This window comes from Lissotriton helveticus, chromosome 12, assembly GCF_964261635.1.
Source record: "Lissotriton helveticus chromosome 12, aLisHel1.1, whole genome shotgun sequence".
Classification (NCBI taxonomy): Eukaryota; Metazoa; Chordata; class Amphibia; order Caudata; family Salamandridae; genus Lissotriton; species Lissotriton helveticus.
The window spans coordinates 155126470-155144827 of NC_136073.1; positions in this window are offsets into that span (position 1 = coordinate 155126470).

Sequence of the window (18358 nt, forward strand, 5' to 3'; positions counted from 1 at the left end):
ATATTGGTATGCCTGGGCTACAGTGGTCTTTTCAAGATCAAGCCTCCTCAATGACCACAGCTTCCAACAATCCCAACCTTGTGCTCCACCTCCCGCCCAAGCCCCATCCCAATTCCCAGCCCTGTCCAAGGCACACTCAGACCTTTGCACACACCCACACCAACACACACAAGCAGCACACACACACATAAACACAGAGACAGCAAAAAACACAGGCACACTACCAAACATCCAGCCACCACACCCAAAAGCACCACAACCAGCACACCCACAGGGGCTCAGCCAGCACCACACACACATACACCACCCTCACAACATCCACAAACAGTGCAGCCACCATTACACCCACAAGCACTACCAGCACATCCACAGATACCGCAGCCACCACCATACTCAAATGTACCACCCCCAGCACATCCCTAGACACGGCAGCAGCCACCACACCACAAGCACCAACGCACCACCAGCATATCCAGAGACAAGCAGCCACCACACACACACTTGCACCACCATATCCACGTGCACACCAAGCACCTCCACAGCACACTCATCCACAGACACACACACATTATAATCCACACCCTTAAAAACAAACACCCACACTCTCCCATACAACAGGCACCTATGACACAACACACACCCAAACGTGCACAGAATACACCAGACCCACAGACACCTACACCATCCAAAGACACATGCACATCAGACCCTGTCACTCCCTCTACCTCCCAATCCCAACTCACTGTCAAACATCCTACCCATTTGTCCATAGAAGATATACTTGTTGCCCTTGCCTTAACCCCTTCCAAATCCCAACCCAACCCAGGCCTACCAAATACAAATCTACATCTGCCATACCCCAAACCCACCCTTTCTACATCCCAAACCACCCCTCCCAATACAGAAACTACCCCTACTAAACCAAACATACCCATCCCAAACACAAACTTTCAGAGCTGTGCTACAAGATGTTCTTTCATCAATGAAGAAACTTATCTTCGGCTTCATCTAGTTTCCACGACAAAATTTGCAAATGTGAAGGGCGATTTCTAGGCTTTGGGTTGCCTACCATATGTGGTTGGAGCTATTGATGGCACACAAATTGCTTTAGTGCCTCCACACACCATGGAACAAACAACTCTATGAGAATCAGAAGCACTTCCATTCAAACAATGTGCAAGTTGTCTGCTTAGTTGATTTATACATCACAAGTGTCTGTACGCGTTTCCCTAGATCAGTCCATAAGTACTTTGTACTACGGAACAGCAGAATACCCCTGCAAATGTCACAACTTGGACATGAGAGGGCCTGGCTTGTTGGTAAGTACAATCTGACAATATATTGTTTGGGTAATTTCAAGGTGAATCACCTGAAATTGTGTCTTGGCTCTTCTCTTTTTTCCCATTTAGGAGGCTCAACTTAACCGAACCGACCATGGTTGTTGGCACCGCTGAGGAATCCAACAACGCCAGAGAAAGTTAGCTTCAATGAGGCCCACAGAAAACACAGAGGCCAGTGGAGTTGGCTTTCGGACTCCTACAGGCCAGATGTTGCTGTCTGGGCAAGACTGGTGAAGCTCTCCTCTACTCACTTGATAAGGTGTGCCAAATCACCATGGCCTACTGCATGCTGCACAACATAGCCCTGTGAAGGAACATTCCTTACACTCACAGAGGATGGAGACCATGGAGAGCTACCAGGTAAGGATCCTGAAATGACAAATTAATAGGATAGTGGTGAGGATGCAGGAGTTCAGTTATGCCATGATGTCATTGACAACTTCTTCACATGAGTGTTAAGTATCTCTTTACATATTTTAACTTTAACTGTTAAACCAACTATTAATGTAATGAGGACAAAAATATGTGCTGGCCATTTTTTAGGAAGGGCAAGTCCAGAGAAATTCAGGCCTCATGTCTTTTGTGTTCAATTTGATCGTTTATCGGTTATTATGTTTTTGAAAATGTGTCCTCAAAAAGATGACTTTGTAATGTGTCAATTTTGTTATGTTTCATTACTCATCTTTTTTTTAAATCTGTTTTTGGTATCTTCAGCATGTCATCTTCATTTGGACATTTCAAAGTTGTGGCATTTGCAGTTATATGGTGCTGTTTTGAAGTACAAAGGGACCATGGGTTGGTCCTGTGGAAGACAGACACAGACTTTAAGTGTACATATCTTGTACAAAGACAACTTGCACAGTGATTGTAAGGAAGTTTTAAAGATTGCATTGGACTCATTCTCTGTTGTGTGTTTGCACTAAGCCAATATGAGTGCTATCAATTGCTCAAATCAAATGTGATAGTGGAGTCAAAGCATCCTAAAATCCCTTCACATTGCCTTAATTCTCATTTAGTGTAATGTGTATGAAGCTGTTGTGTCATCATTGTAGGACACACTTCTTGTAGTACACTACCTAAACATTGGTTGAGACATTCTCCCAGATACTAGGATAGTGTATTAGAATGATACTGTGTATACCACATGTTGTCCTGCCATGATTTTGTCGATTGATGTTATTGATGTGGGATTCCTAATGTGAGCCAGATGATCTTACTCCAGGTGATGACATAAATCAATTAAGATTTGCCTATTGAATCATGTTATTTTTGCGCTATTCCCTTCTTCCATGTTGGCAAGGTCTGGAATTGGCAATGTGAAAATGGCACTGAGTATTTGTGTCATGTACGGATTTTCATGTTTGTAGATATGTTGACAGACAAATCTTTGACAAATGTAAAACATTACTAGTTGATGAGTTATAAATATTTCTATTATGTTATGGTGCCGAACTTGAGAGAAACATTACCCACTTGCAATACATTTCTGATGACACAATCATTTGTTTTTTAACATGGTAATTTATGTTTGAAGTAAACAAATGACATAATCAACTTGAGGAATACGACTCCTGTCTTTTACTTTGTGAGTTGTGATTTTAATAAACAAAATCAAATGAATTAAAACAAGATGAAAATGAAACAAGCAAACCAAAAATAGGAGAAGTTAGTCATGGTAAATGAAACCATTCTTGAAAAGCCATAATTGTTTGAACTCCACTGTCCAAAATACAAGTGGCATCAGAAAGGGAAATGTGTCCAGAAAATAGTCTACGGAGTGAATGGTAGTCCCAAACAGGAGGAAATTAGGTTTGGGGTTTGCTTGCTGGTGGTGGTAGAGATATTGCCATCCTCTCCTGCTGTTTGTCTGGATGGATGCCCCCTCCTGCGGGGGTGGAAGGGAAATCCACAGTTGCAGGGCCTGGGGTAAGTGCTGGTGGTTCCTCTTGTGGCAGGGCCTCCCTTTCTGTGGCTGACGCAGATGTACTTGGGCCAGATGTTGTAGGGCCACAGAAAGGGGTAGATAATGCTGGACAAGCCCTGCACATATGTGAGTAAAGGTCCTGCAGCATCCCAGTCAGGGAGCCCAAATCGGAATTGAGATTGCTCATCTGTACATTGTGCTCCTTCTGCAACTGCTTCATGTTCCGGAGCTCTGTGAGTACCTGGCCCATCATCTCTTGGGTCTGATGGAAGGCTCCCAGGACTAGGTCGATGGTGGCCTGGGTGACAGTTAACCCAGTGGCCTCACTTTGCTGACCTACAGGTGCCTTCCCATGACCCCTAACCATACTACCCTGTGACCTTGCTCCAGTGTGCCCCATCCACTGGTTCCTGGTTGTACTTGAGGTGGTGGTGGTGTCAGCTGGCCAGCAGGCAGGACTGGGGGCACAACATTGAGCTGATTCTGCTTTGGACATAGGAAAAGGAGGTATCCATGACCTGAGATGTGGTTACAGCTGGGGTGGGAGGTGTAGGTGTGGCCCGAGTGAAACTCCCCAGAGCCATCTGTCCAGGCAAGCCAGGAGGGCCAGCCAGCTCCTCATCATCCAGACTTTCAGGAGTGGAGTCCTCACTGTTGCTGGTGTGGAATGAAGGTTTGCACATGTACTCGCAGTATTGGACCTATTAGGAATGACAACAATACAATATTACAAGTCTGAGGTATACATTAAATGTGTTTAAAGCTAAAACAAGTAGCAACCTAAAAGGGAAAAGATATTTTATATAATGATTGTACGTTACAGTGGTATTATGATCAATAACAGAAACGGTTTAAAAGACACAGAGAAGTAAATCAGAAAAGCAGGTAAAAAGATGTCATGAAATAAAAAAAAGGAAAAGTTATTAAGAAAGTTTACATTATATTTACCAAAACATTCCAGAGAACACAGTAGAGAGGAGAAATGTGAAATCAACCACTCCAAGGCCATAGGATGCCAAAACACTTACTATTACATAACCTAGAATGATAAATAGCATTACTCTTCATCTACATTTTGCAGAGTACATTTAAAATAACACCACTTTGATTCAGCATACAAATGTAAATACCTTACAATTTTGAAGTCAACAAACTTTGCTTTGTGAAACACTACATCAATTCTATAGCATAACAAGGAAAGGACAACATAGAAATTTTGACCTTACAACATTTCTAAACTTAGAATGAAATAGGTATTCCTGTCAAGTCTTCATGATGTAGGATCTACAAGGCCTTATCCTCCCAGGGCATGAGTTTTAAGGGGGGCCTGGGAAAACCACCTCCCGTTCTCTGGACTTCCAGGTGACACTTGGAGGCCAGGGAACGCACTCTCTCCCTCAAGTCGTTCCACTTCTTCCTAATTTCCTCCTGTGTGCACAGGTTATTTTCTACTGCATTCACTCTGTCAACTATTCTGGATCACATTTCCATTTTCTGAGATAGGTGTGTATTTTGATCTTGGACTCCAAACAATTGTGGCTCATCCACCATGACTGACAATTCTCCCTCAGTGAAACATGGGTTTTTGTGCCCTGCCATTATCCCAATTAATATTTTGAAATACAATTAATTAAATACACGGAATTAAATCAAAGAAGGAAAAAGGGACAAGAAACAGGGTAAAACAACAAAATGACCTGACATATGTGTGTCAAATTCAGCAGCAAAATGGCATTGTGCAGTGGAATGGCATATGATCATGGTCTGAAATGGAGTGTGTTTTATAGTGTGGTATGCAGGTGCAAGTAAGCAGCCAAAATACATCAGGTGTGTGATGCTAGCATTCAGCCAATAGTGACAGGAATATTCCAATATTGATGGCGTCCTGCAACGGATTCACTCCATTTGATGGCGTTCTGCAACGGATTCACTCCATTGGCACCCCGTCGCTGGAACACCTCCAGCACAACTGTCAAATTTAAATCTAAATCAGCTCGGCGCAATCCCGCACCCTGATGGAGTATTATTCACCAGCATTGGGGTCCACCGGGTCTGCAGCGGTAAGCCGCGTACACGGCGAAAACACTCTGTTGTTACGGAGTCAGCCAGCATACATCTAAATAGGGTGGGCAGACCACAGTTCGCTTGCTGTACTACTTGGGACAGTCGCTGCAGTGGGATGGTGGTACTACTTCCAAGACCTACATCAGGCCCAGCCTGTTGTTCTCTTACAGGTTTTGCATTTCTTCTGTGAGAAGTGGTGCCTTTTTCTGTTTCTTTTATTAATTAATGTAATATGTGTTTGGTTAGTTTGCTTTACGGTACATTTTATTGGTTAGTTTGTGTTTAGTTTGAATTGTTTACAGTTATTATCTTTTTGGTGGATGCTACTTAGGGCCCGATGTAGGTAGCCCTTTACCGATCGGAATCGGCCGAAAATACCGATTTTCGGCCGTTTCCGATCGGTAAAGGGCTATGGAGATGTAGGGGCACATTTTCGGTAATTTTACCGAATCGTTATCATTACCGAATCGGTAAATTTACCGAGTCGGTAATATTTACCGATTCGGTAATGATAACGATTCGGTAAAATTACCGAAAATGCAATGTAGGTAGCCTATGTTCCATCAGCACATGGCTTACAGAATCGGTATTTTACCATGGAATACAAATCCATGGTAAAAAAACCGATTCCTGTGTACATGCACATCTGTGCATGTACACATGTGCCATGTGACAGACAGACGTGCACTTAGGGCATGTCTGTGTGCCACATTGCACACATGCCCGTTTTGGGGGTGCTAGAGGGTGTCAAAGTGACACCCCCTGCACCCTTGTGAATTCTTAAATTACCGATTCGGTAAATACCGAATCGGTAATGCCTAATCATTCCTATGGGCTTCAAAGCCCATAGGAATGAATGGGCATTACCGATTCGGTATTTACCGAATCTGTAATTTAAGAATTGTTAAGGATTCGGTAACGAATCCAGATGTTGGGACCTACATCCCATTTACCGATTTTGGAATACCGAATCGGTAGGATTCGGTATTTCAAAATCGGTAAATGGGATTTACCTACATCGGGCCCTTAGTTGTTTCTTTTTAATATATAATGTATGTTTGGGGTATAATAAAAATATTTTTTATGTTTAATGTTATATTTTAAAGTTAACATTTTAATACTATTTATTTGTTTATGCTTATTTGTTTAAATTATTACTTTTTTTAAAGTAATTTTTTTTAATATGTGTTTAATGTTAATTCTGTTGTATTAATATAATAATAATAATAATAATAATAATAACAATAACAACAACAACAACAACAACAACAACAATAATAATAATAATAATAATAATAATAATAATAATAATAATACTAATAATAATAATAATAATAATAATAATTGTTGAAATATGTATTTATCTTAAGTTTATTTATATTTCTTATTTTGTTTAAATAAGAATTTTTAAGTTTATTTCTTTTTTTCCTGATTTTTCATGATGTTATTGTAGTAGATATTATGTGCTTCAATATGTTTTTTTATTGTATATAGTTATTTAAAGTCTACGTTATTATAATTTCCTATATTTGTGTTTTCAGTATTCTTTCAAATAAATATTTTTTATAGTGATATTTTTGTCATAGATATTTGTGTTTCTGTTAATTAAGTATGGGTTGGTAATATTTTTGTATAGTATATTATTTTGACAATATGTTTGTGAGTCCCACTTGTTTTCCCTGATATTTTGCCATGGAGCCGACTTGGCACGCCCTTACTAATGGGGTAAAAGTTCCAAAGGCCAACCCTACCCATTTTCTCAGTAGGTCCTGTTTGCCTTACTGCATACAGGTCCAAAATGCCATGTGTCAGGGCATTTTTAAGATGGAGAAAGGCTTGGCTACACTAAACGTGGGCTTTGAGGGTTGGTGCGGGTGTGGGAGGAGTACTGTGGTAACCCCAGTGTCCTCTCACATCTAACACTAAAATCTAGTTTGAGGCAGGCTCTGTACTCGTAACAATCCCAGAGACAGAAATCTTGTAGAACAAAAGCAGGGACCTACAGCAACCAGACAGGAGATCCACAAGTCTTGGCATCCTGTTCTCTCCCTTTCAAGTGTGCCCCAAATATTACATGTGGCTCACCAGAACCTGTCAAGCAGGATTTGATACTATAGTTTCAAAAAGGATGCTCACAGTCCCCTACCTGCATATTCTGTCTACAGGCCCGGACTGGCAATGCCGGGCACCGGGCAATCCCCCGGTAGGCTGCCAGGGTTGGGGGCCGGTTTTTTGTCCGGGGGCCGGTTTTGTTGCTGGGTGGGGCTGGGGCCGATTTTTTTAACACTCCGTAGTAGTCAGTCACTGACTTACTACTGTGCTGCGTCTGACAGTCTGCATGCATGCGTGTCACTTGCTCCAGAGCCTCCGTGCGGTAAAAGCACCATTTAAACAATCTCAATTTAATTGCAATCACCTGTGACTGCGGCTGCGTTAGTTCTGTTCAGGATAAATGCATTTAGAGCAGGCGCAGCAGAGTCTTCAGTTCAATCACCTTAGGGGGGTGGGGCGGGCGCGGCTGTTGGCAGACTGTGACACGTGCGCAATAAAAAGTGCGCGCTGCATGACCCGCATTCCAGAACCCAGAGACTGAAACGACGAGAGGCCCTGTCCCGGCACCCCATAATGTAATTATTGCTAGCCCTGGCCCTGCCTGTCCCAGTGTTCCACTCCCTGCTGTCGACTGTCTGCCGCCCGCCGCCAGGTGAGTGGCATTTGCATTTTTCCGAATTGCATTTCAATCAGATAATGCACAGCAGAGTAGGAGCGCAGGGTCAACAGGTAGGTGGGTAGGACCGAAGTTAGTTCATGTAGGGCAACCGTGGGAGGGGCAGAGCTGAAGACTAGAGGTCAGAGGGCCACCACAGTGGGACAGGAAGTGTCTATTTATCAAATGTGGGGAGCGCTGAAACGAGTTGGCTTTTAGGGTGCTGAGACTAATGAAGCACAATTTCTGCTTAAAAAACTGCTTGCTCGACATGTTTGCCTCGTTCCCACGTTATGAATGTTACTTTGCAAGCATCAATAGCTAAATGAACCTTTCAGCCCTGTAAGTTATCTAATGCAAATGCAATCAAAAGGGCTCTTTTATTTCCTGGCTGAGATTTGCAAAGCTGCGGGTTGTGTTCCCCCAGGCTTTATGATTGCAGAATTACTGTACACCCAGGGGTAATTAATATAGTTGGACTCAAGGTCATTATTTCTGAGGACAGTGAAAATTTACTAGAATTTCTATGTGTAAGAGATAAACGAATGTACTAGGTTCAAAAACGGGGTTATGCATTTCCAACAGGAATGTAGCACTGTGTCATTACAAAAATTGCTGTTTGAGACCTTCGTCCCCTACATTAAAACAACAGTCTTGAAATTACAATACCTTTGCACACGCAATGGCGTGATGAAAGGTGGTACTTTGCAGTACACAAAGCAGCAACAATCAACATTTCACATACGAAAGCTGTTTTGCGCCAAAAATTGACACTCGCTGCGTGCAAAATTACTTCACGCCACAGAGCCCCGCCCTGTTATTAGCCAAGCAAAGGGGATTAACAGGGCAGGAACAGCACAACCATTCAATTTTGACACAAAACCACATTTATTGACCTGGCTCTGCCTGAAATCTGAATGCCAAATGACACCAGGGACAAGTGGACTATAGTTTGAGATTTCTATACATAATGTGTGATTTCTGGGAAATACCCTGCTTACCCCTGAATAGTCAGGGCCCCTAGAGAGGGCAGCTCTGCACATTCCGTGCTTGGAAGGTTGGTGTAAGGGTCGGGGCCAATGCCCCTATAGCTAGAAATGACCACGCAGATATAGTGCTATACTATCTGGAATGGGCCTAGAGCACGCACACCCGGCCCCTTTTATTGGAAGGGTCACCTGACCATTGACACCTGTGATGGATGGGTGTGGGGTGTGTGGAAGCACAGTATTTGGAAACACTAGAACGTGACAAGCCGGTCACTGCAGTTGGGTGGGGCAGAGGGAGTGATACTGTGACGTAGTGGCCGGAGGGCTGGCTACGTGGTGTTGGCACATACAACTTGAGCGTTCTTTCCTTTGTGCCAGCTGCAAAGCAGAAGCCCACCGCCTACCCTGGTACATGTTGTTGGGGGATGTGAGCGGGTGCTTTGTTGTTAGGCTACTGTTGTTGTGTATTATGGTCACTGAAGTACAAGACGAGGAAGTCCAGCTGTTCAGCTGATTAGGGGAAAAATAAGGTGAGGTATAAGAATTTGCAAAGAACCATGGAGCCGAGATTTGGGGTAGGGATGAGGGCCTGGTCCAAGTGAGGGCAGGTTAAAAAATATGAGTAATGTGGGTTACAGTGCCAGGACTACAAGGATTCATAGTATAGTATTTCAAAAGTTGTGTGCAATTCTGAAGTGTTTAGGAGGGTGGGATGTAAGGATGAGAGTTTATTAGGGAAGGTGGGTGGTTTGGAATCTTTTTTTTTAGCCCAGTCAACAGGGTAGCTTGTGTGGCTCAGCAGAAGGGCTAGGTACTCAGCTTGCCAGTTGTAAATAAAGAGGTCATTTACACTCAAAGCAAGCATAGTGTTGTGATCATTTCCTCACAATTTTCCTTGTGTTGTAATCTGTACTGGAGAGTGTATCTAGAGCCTCATGCATGTCCCTACTGGCTCATCGTAGCGTACTAGAGCAACACTTAGCATTGCTTTACAGCTCTATTTTAATGTGGCTGATGACAGAATCTGTACATGACTCTTTTTAAAGATGTGGCTGTGAAATTGTTTACAATTCGTGAAACAAGTACTGCAGATTTTCACACTGCATTGCACAATGTTTAGAAAATTTGAACTATAAAAGGGGCAGATTTACAAGCCCCTTGTGCCACTTTTGTGTCACTTTTAACATGGGAAAAGTGACACAAAAGTGACACAAGGGGCTTTAAATCTGCCCCAGAGTGTTTAGAGATGTATCAAGAAACTCTACATTGGAGCTGCAGCAGGGTAGGTGGATTTTTCTCTCTGAGGTTCATAATAGTCCTTCGCTTCCTAGGTCCAGCAACCCTCGAAGTAAGCTAGACAGGGCTGGACTGGTCATTCCGGCCACCGGGCCATCCCCTGGTAAGCTGGATGGGGTGGGGGCCAATTTTGTGGTAGGGGGACCGCTTCTGTTCGGGCCAATTTGGACCAACACGGTCGGTCCAAATCGGCCTTAATAACACAGTGCTTACAGGCAGCAGTTCACAATCAGATCTGAGGCCTGGTGTGAGCTGCGGCGCCGCGGCGGCCTGATCAAAATGAAATAGTTTATTTGAAATCTGCTCTGGCCGCGCCGATTTCAAATAAATTATTATTTAACTTCGATCAGGCCACCGCGGCGCCACCCGGCATTAATGTATATTACAAAAACACTATGTCACCACGGACCTCACATCCTCCTGGTCACCTGACCATGATGATGATTTGTTCCTGGTGGTTGTTGAAGACACGTGCAGGCTCAGCACGCATATGTAACCGCCTCCGCGACGCCGCTGTTTTTTTAGGGAGGGCATGCGCATTGGGAAGTGCGTGTGACTGAGCTGAGGCAAGCTTTCAGAGCAGGACAAGGACAGATCAGCCAGGAAAGAGCAAGAGATCGGCACCTCTGCGCACCCCGTAATTTAATCTCCCCCAGGCCTGATCTCCCCTGTCTGTCGCCCGCAGCGCAGGTGAGTGCTATTTGTTATTTGCAGCCTGATCCTGTGTACTTGTAATTTTTTTCTGAGGATGTGTAAATAAAAAGGAATCTCAGCATGTCTATGCGGGAGCAGTCCTAATCTGTTTGTGCATAAGGGTTAGACGTTTAAAGATCTTACACAAGAGTTCAGCTTCCCATAACTGCAAGGGTCTGCAGAACAGAGAGCCCAGTTCATAAACGTGTTAATAAATCTTGCATGGGTAAATTTAAGGACTTCAGGGAATGGTAAACTTTTCTAAGAGCACCCCAGCAAAGATGTAACAGTAGCATGTTTTCCAGGAGTATCCCTAGAAAGGGGTTTTATCTTTCCATACAGGTGCAGCCGAAATTATTTACACATACATCACTTTACATATATACACAATTGAACGTGCGAAAATGCTCTTGAAGGAGTGCAATTACACTATTCCTATTTTTTCCACAGCGTAAATATTTTTCTCTTGGCGAAACTCCTTCTCTGACATTATCAACAACCTTCCCAGGCACACCCTTTAATGGGGCTTACTGTCAACCTTTACAGGAGTGAATTCATTAATATTTCCAAGGGTGAGATGGGGTTTTTGAGAGTTTGAGAAACCCCGGAGTTCCACACGATTCTAAAATAGCTCATCTATTCCCCACATCTGGGATGTCTTTGTTCATTATTTCTCCATTTAACCCTTCTCCGAGTGTTTCAGCTAATTGTATAATGGGCAGATTAGTCGTGACAATCTTTTTGGCAGTTTAGTCTACGGTTGGGTCAGAGGTATATTGTATATTAAAAAAATAAAAGTAAAATTTGGCAAATTCCTCCGGCACAGCACTACTGTGCTAAAAAGACATTTTTAGCAGGAGTGCATCCAGCCAATGAAATATTCGGCATGCGGGCCTGCGCAATTTTTTTCTTTTCATGATACAACTTGAACTCAGTGTACAACTGCATTCAATGCTGCGCAGCGCTGCCTGATTTTTTTGTTAATCTGGCCTGGGCCTCTGTTTCACATCTTAATCTTTAATTCTTCCCTCCAGTTTGCTTTAGGTTGTTACTTGCTATCTATTGTTTGTGCATGTTGTTTCTGATAGTTGTTTATTTAGTTATTTAGTGAAGCCGTTTTCTACAGTGATAACAGGTATGCCAGCAGCCACTTCAGAGCACTTGGTTGAGACTTTCTATCCACAAGACTGTGGGTCGAAGGCATCTCTGGAGGGGAAGGGTTTCCAATCTTTCCAGAAGAGACAGCAGTGTCCTATTGCCTATTAATAGGTCAGGACCATTCTAGAGTTCTTGTGCAGGGCACTTTGTGGGTCTTACTTTGTGTCTTTTTCTTTTCAATGTGGTTGGGACAAGGAGAGCTGATTTGAATGATCTTCGGTCATTGTGAGAAGGTTACCGCAGCACTGCAATGCCTGGGCCTGGGAGGGCAGCGTCAGTCTCAGGTATGGGAGGTCTAGACCAGCAAACCGAAGCAGCCTGAAGGCACATGAACCGAAGGTCTAAAGAAAGCTGTGCTTTAAATTGGCAGGTATAGTCCGGTACCTTACCTAGTACCCCCACTACTTTAATTTAAAGTGAGACCAAGGGCGCTCCTCTGCAGGGGTGTAAGAAAATGCATTTAATGGGAGAGTACAGTGCAGACACTTCTCAGGCGCATGCAAATACACTGGGTCAGGGTGGGACCCGGACTAACCTGCAGTTCTGTATCCCATTTCATGCATTGCTTGCTATTATGTGTGACGTAAAGTGACACCAAGACTAGGGGAGGGAGCAACAAGGATTAGGAAAGACTCTGACAATTCATCTAGAAGGCCTTGTACCGATTACCCCCCATTTTCAGGAGGAGGAGGAGGTGCCTGTGCGCAGCGCGCAGAATGATGCACTGTCTCCCCCGCCGTGTCTTCGCGCCTTAGATGATGTCATCATGCCGTATGCGCATTGGGCCTCGCGCAATTAAAAGTGCCAGTGACTGGCTGCCTGCAGCATCACGAGTGGAGTGAGACAACACGCAATACATGAATGTGCTTGTAAATTAGCAGCAGACAGAAAAGTTAATGCCGCCACCAAGGCTCCACAATCCCTAAAAACAAACAAGAAATAAAGCTTTCTATTTTCTAAATTTGTCCATTCCGCAGGTTGCTTTTTACATTAATGAATTGTTTTTAAAAGTGTTAGATCTCGGGTTGCAGTTTACATTTATGAATTGCCTCTCTGGTGCTAGAATCATTTTAGTGTAAAATATGTAAGACCATTGGCATAGTATTTTTTTTTATGTGGAGCCGCCGTGTTATCATCTTTATCGCATAACAACAGAACACTGGATGGATTCATTTCTTTTACACCTAATTCAAGTGTTTTCCCAATCTTACGTTTTCAAGCCCATAGAAAATTACCTAGGTTCTATGATGGAAGCAAAGAGGGAACGTTAAATACCCCCACAGTCAAATCGGGAGCAGGGAATACCAATTATGTGACTGTAATTGCCCACTTGGTTTAAATGAGATTTTCTTCAGTCACTCCATCAGATCATGGCTGGCCTTATTGCTCCGGAAGCTTACAGAGCCCGGGCCCGGCAGTACTGTATCTGCTATGCAGTTCTCCAAATTATGCATTGTAAAATGCATCTGCTAGACTGCTAAGCATTAACATCTCTGCCTTCAAAAATCAATACTCTGTGTTTTATGCATGGTCTTCCCTCACATTCTGTCTTTTTGTCTTAGTGCCTACCAATTTAAGAGGCAACATTCACCTTTTTGATTTTGTGCATGTCATATAGTCTATTTAAATCACTGTATTAGTCTCATAGCAAGGGTTACTGAATCACTCTACAGATTAGAGTCAGAGTTCAGAATCCTCAAACACCTTGAGTTTGATGCATTCTTTTAAGGTCTGCAGTGGAGGAGAGTCCCCAGGTCACAATGTTTTTTTAAAATATATATATATATATATATATATATATATATATATATACACACGAGGGGGGCAGTTTGCCACAGGGCATTAGAAACTTTTTCTTTTTTTTTTAAATATTGTTTTGCTGGAGGGGGTTTAAGGCACCTATCAGAGAGATAGTGGAATGCTAATATGTTTGTAGCAAGACTCCTCCCAAAAGTATGACATTCCTGCAAGTATTATCTCAAAGAGCTAGACATCGTCAGTGTGTCTCCGCCGCTAATATAGGAATCTAGATTGACTCATTCCTTCGGCTGTACAGTGGTGGGTGGCACAGGGCGAACGTCACGCGCCTCTCGCAGTGGTGGTGGTGGTGGACAGGGCCGGACTGGTCAATCCCACTAGTAGTGGTTGCTCACTGCGCTTGCTCGCTACACACCATGTGGGGGCTGGTCTCACTTTTCCTTCTCTCTGATTCACTACTTCTGTCTATTTTTGATACACTCTGAAAGAATGTCTATGGGTACATATGACTAGGTGGGTAACCTGATGTTCTTTAAGATCATCATCTACTATTTACTGTGCTTTGAAAGGTGATACAATTTGAATATGTAATGAAAAATGTGCTGTAAAATTCACCATTTTGGTCTGTCGTTTTCCAAAATTTTCGTGGGGGGAGAACCCCCCCAAACCTCCTAGTAGCTGTCGGGCTCCCTCGCTGCGCTCGCTCGCTACGCGCCGGGTGGGGGGCTGGTCTGCCAAAATTTGCCAGGGCTGCTTTCAGTTCCCAGTCCGGCCCTGTCTGTCTAGCCCACTCGGGTCAGCCTATTATTTTCTCCTGTGAGGCATTTCACACCTTTCTGACACCTGGTCAAGGATGCACATGATGGGAGCTAGCAGAGGTTAATGTTAATTAGCCGTTTATCCTCTTTCTAAAGTGACTTTTTCTCAATATTTATTCAATTCTGACTTTACCGATGAATTGGACGTTTAGTAACTATTAAACATAGCGGTTTAAATATTTGTGCAGCTGGTCCCATTCCTGAGATATGGTGGTATTATTTAATATTGCTTCCCAGTTCTTCTCTGCGGGCCAGCCAGCCTTCCTGCCTGTAGTAAAAATAGCTTTTGGTAAAGATATTCACTGTAACAACATGTTAACCTTGAATTTCTACAGCTCCTCTTACCATGCAACCTGCATTGTGTGCTAAAAGGTGTACATAGAGGTGACTTATTAATATTTAAAAGGAAGGTTTTTCACCTGTTAAAAGGGTTTATTTTGACAAGTTTCAGAGCATGATTTGTGCTATAACAATTAGGCTACAATGGTAGTCCTGAAGCCATGTTTGCCATGCCACTATAGTGGAAGCCACAATTGATGCCGTTGTCAACTAGTGCCATTAACTTCCAGGCCCTTGCGTCCATTTTGTACTGTGTACTGGGACTTATAGGCAAGTTAAATATGCCAATTTGAGAAAGCCAATTCAACAATGGTAAAGGGTAGCAAAGCCACTTTACTATTGGTTAGCAGGGATAAAGTGGACAGAGTTGTATATCTAGCAAAATATAGGATCCAGGACAAAGGCCGACAAATCGGTCGTGGGACCTGTCTGAATGTGAATGCACGTTACCCACAGCCACTTTTACCCTATTTGGGCCTAAACAGTGAAATGTGCATAGATCCTGTTATGCTCGGACCCACATATAGGTATAACGTTTGCGTTTTAGATGCTACATTAAATCAACAAAAGGCGATGTAGGAAAAATATGTGCAAAAATCTCAACCACTGGTAACTGCTCGGGCTGCATTCTGTTCCATCATTTTCTGCTCCCTTCACCCCTCCAGACAAGAAAAATCCACATGTAAATAAGTCATACCCATCTATAGAAAGCAAATGGGTTAGTACCACCTTCTCTGAATCCTGTTACAGCACTAATGGGAGTTTGTATCTGAAGTTGAAGAAAGCTCTAAAGCTATAATTTGGGCCAAGTAAGGATGAAGTCCAGTCCACAACAAAAAGTACTGTTGTGTCTCTAGAAGCCTGCTCCTAATCTAAACCTCTGCACTGGACACATTGATATTATGTGGTGACCATTGCAACTTTCTGTGCCACAGATCCCACAATGCCACCATGGGTACTAAGCAGATTGTGAAATTCAGAGTTTAAGAGTTATTTTTCTTATTTCTAGAGCTTGGTCTGAATGTTTTGGCCTAGCAATAAAATATTCAATAACGTTATTTTCTCGTGATGGTGGGTCCACATTTCCATAACCCTAAATGAGTCAATCAGTGATGCTAGACTGAATGTTAATTTTGATTTGGCAGCAAGGTTTCCATCACAGACTGGAGGCTCACTTTGGTGGGGTTATACAATCAATTGAGTTGATGGGAATGCAGTTTTGTTAAGTTAATTTGGCCTGCTGGATGTATGAAACGCTGTAGCCCAGAGGAAGTACGTGTACCTGTTAAGCCTTCACCATCCCTAAGATTATACTTCAAAATTATGGAACAGATTGAAATCTCCCAGGCAAAGGGGAATAAGGCAACAGGACAGTCGCAAATAGCTCCACTTCCCTTGGAGAACCGATTCACTCCACTGGCAGGATCCATAAAGGGGGAATAGGAACGGGACGAAAATTCCAGTTTGGAAATAAACCCTTGCTCTAGTTCTAGCCTCTGTTCTAGCCCTGCCCCAAACCTTAGTATGGAACCATCTCAAGGTAGTGGTAAGGTGGGGGAGGTGGAGAACTCCAAGCAGAGTGACAGCAGTTTATGTGGCAATGAAGCTGAAAATTCAATGGAAATTATGTTTTTGAATCTAAGACGGGATGTTTTCACGAAATTCGAGATATCCGAGACTAATCAAAAAGCAATTCGAGACAAATGTGAGGTACTAGAGGAGAACCTGGACGACCCGGTGCAGCGTACCGGAATTTTGGAAGGGGAGGTCAAATGATTATCAGTCGCAGTGTCTGGAAGTTCTAAGGATATTGAGTCACTAAAAAGACAGAATAGATTGCTGCATGACGACTTACAAAGATTGGAAACGCAATCCAGTCGTAACAATTTAAGATTCCTCAAAATTCCAGAGGGGGCCGAGTGAGGAGATGTTAACGCCTCTATATGTCCTCATTAGACTATCTCTTGAAGGGTTAGAGAAAAATTCTAGGTCTAAAAAGATTATGATTTGGAATCAAGATCTATTGTGTACGAATTGGTGCTTTAAAAACCAGAGCAAGAATAAATCAAAAGTAGCCAATTTTTTAACATGGAATGTAAATGGATTGAGATCAAGAAGGAAGGTGTCCTTGGTAATGGAAATTTTAAAGAACAGTGTGGCCCAAATTATATTACTACAAGAGACTCATCTACAAAGAAATGAATGTAGGCAATGTTTTGATGAATCTAGATGGCTCCAAAAGATAGTATGCTCAGACCAGAGAGGGAGCACTAGGGGAGTAGCCATTATTATTAAAAGTAATAACGGAATACGATTAGTTAAATATGAATCTGATTGTTCAGGCAGGTGGTTACTGGCAACTCTGCTAATTCAAGGTAGACCATTGGTCTGTGCTGTATATTATGGGCCGAATAATGATAATCCAGAAGCCTTGATTAAGATGAAATCCGGTTTACTAGAGACAACAGCCCCTATTGTATTGGGAGAAGATTTTAATTTAGTTATGAATAAAGGATTAGATAGTACCTCTAAAGTTAAGAATACTAATCCACCAAGAACGTTCTTCAAATTAAAAAGTATGATGAAGGAATTCAATTTAATCGACATTTGGCGTACCAAGATGAGGGAGATTACGGAGTTCACCTTTTACAGTAAAAAGTATAGGAATCACTCCCGTATAGATTACTTTTTATTAGATCAAGAACTAGGTGGAGAGGTAGTTGAGGTAGCTCATACTCCCGCAATACTGTCAGATAATTCCGCAGTAGCCATGGCTTTGAGGATGCATCAAAAAGAGGGGCAGAGGCGTGGTCAAGAAGACAAGCTAGGAGGCTGCACTCCCTCGTGGCTCCCCACTCTGAATTCTCCCTTTTGGCCGATTCAGTGCATTTTCACCCCGGTTTTGCGTGAATGGAAGCCAGGTGCGGTGCAGGAGCGATAGGTGTGCGGTGTTCTGCCGCCCCGCAGACACTCAGTGGAGCGACGCGGCGCTCCGCGGCTGGCTGCCGTGAAATGGCGGCTGTGTGAGGCGGACGCCGCGGAAGATGTGCCTGATCGCCACCGGAGACATTGCAGCTAGAAGAGTCGCCGCAACCGGTGGCTGGCTGGCTGGGCGGAGCCTGTGGAGTCGAACAGAGGTGCTGAGCGAGGGACGGAGACCAGGAGTGCGGCTGGCAGCCAGTGAGAGGCCCCGTGGTGGGGGTCCTGAAAATCGAGGTCAGGCGTCCGGACCTTCTGGCTTGGACCTGATCGGTGGCTCCGGTGTGCCCCCA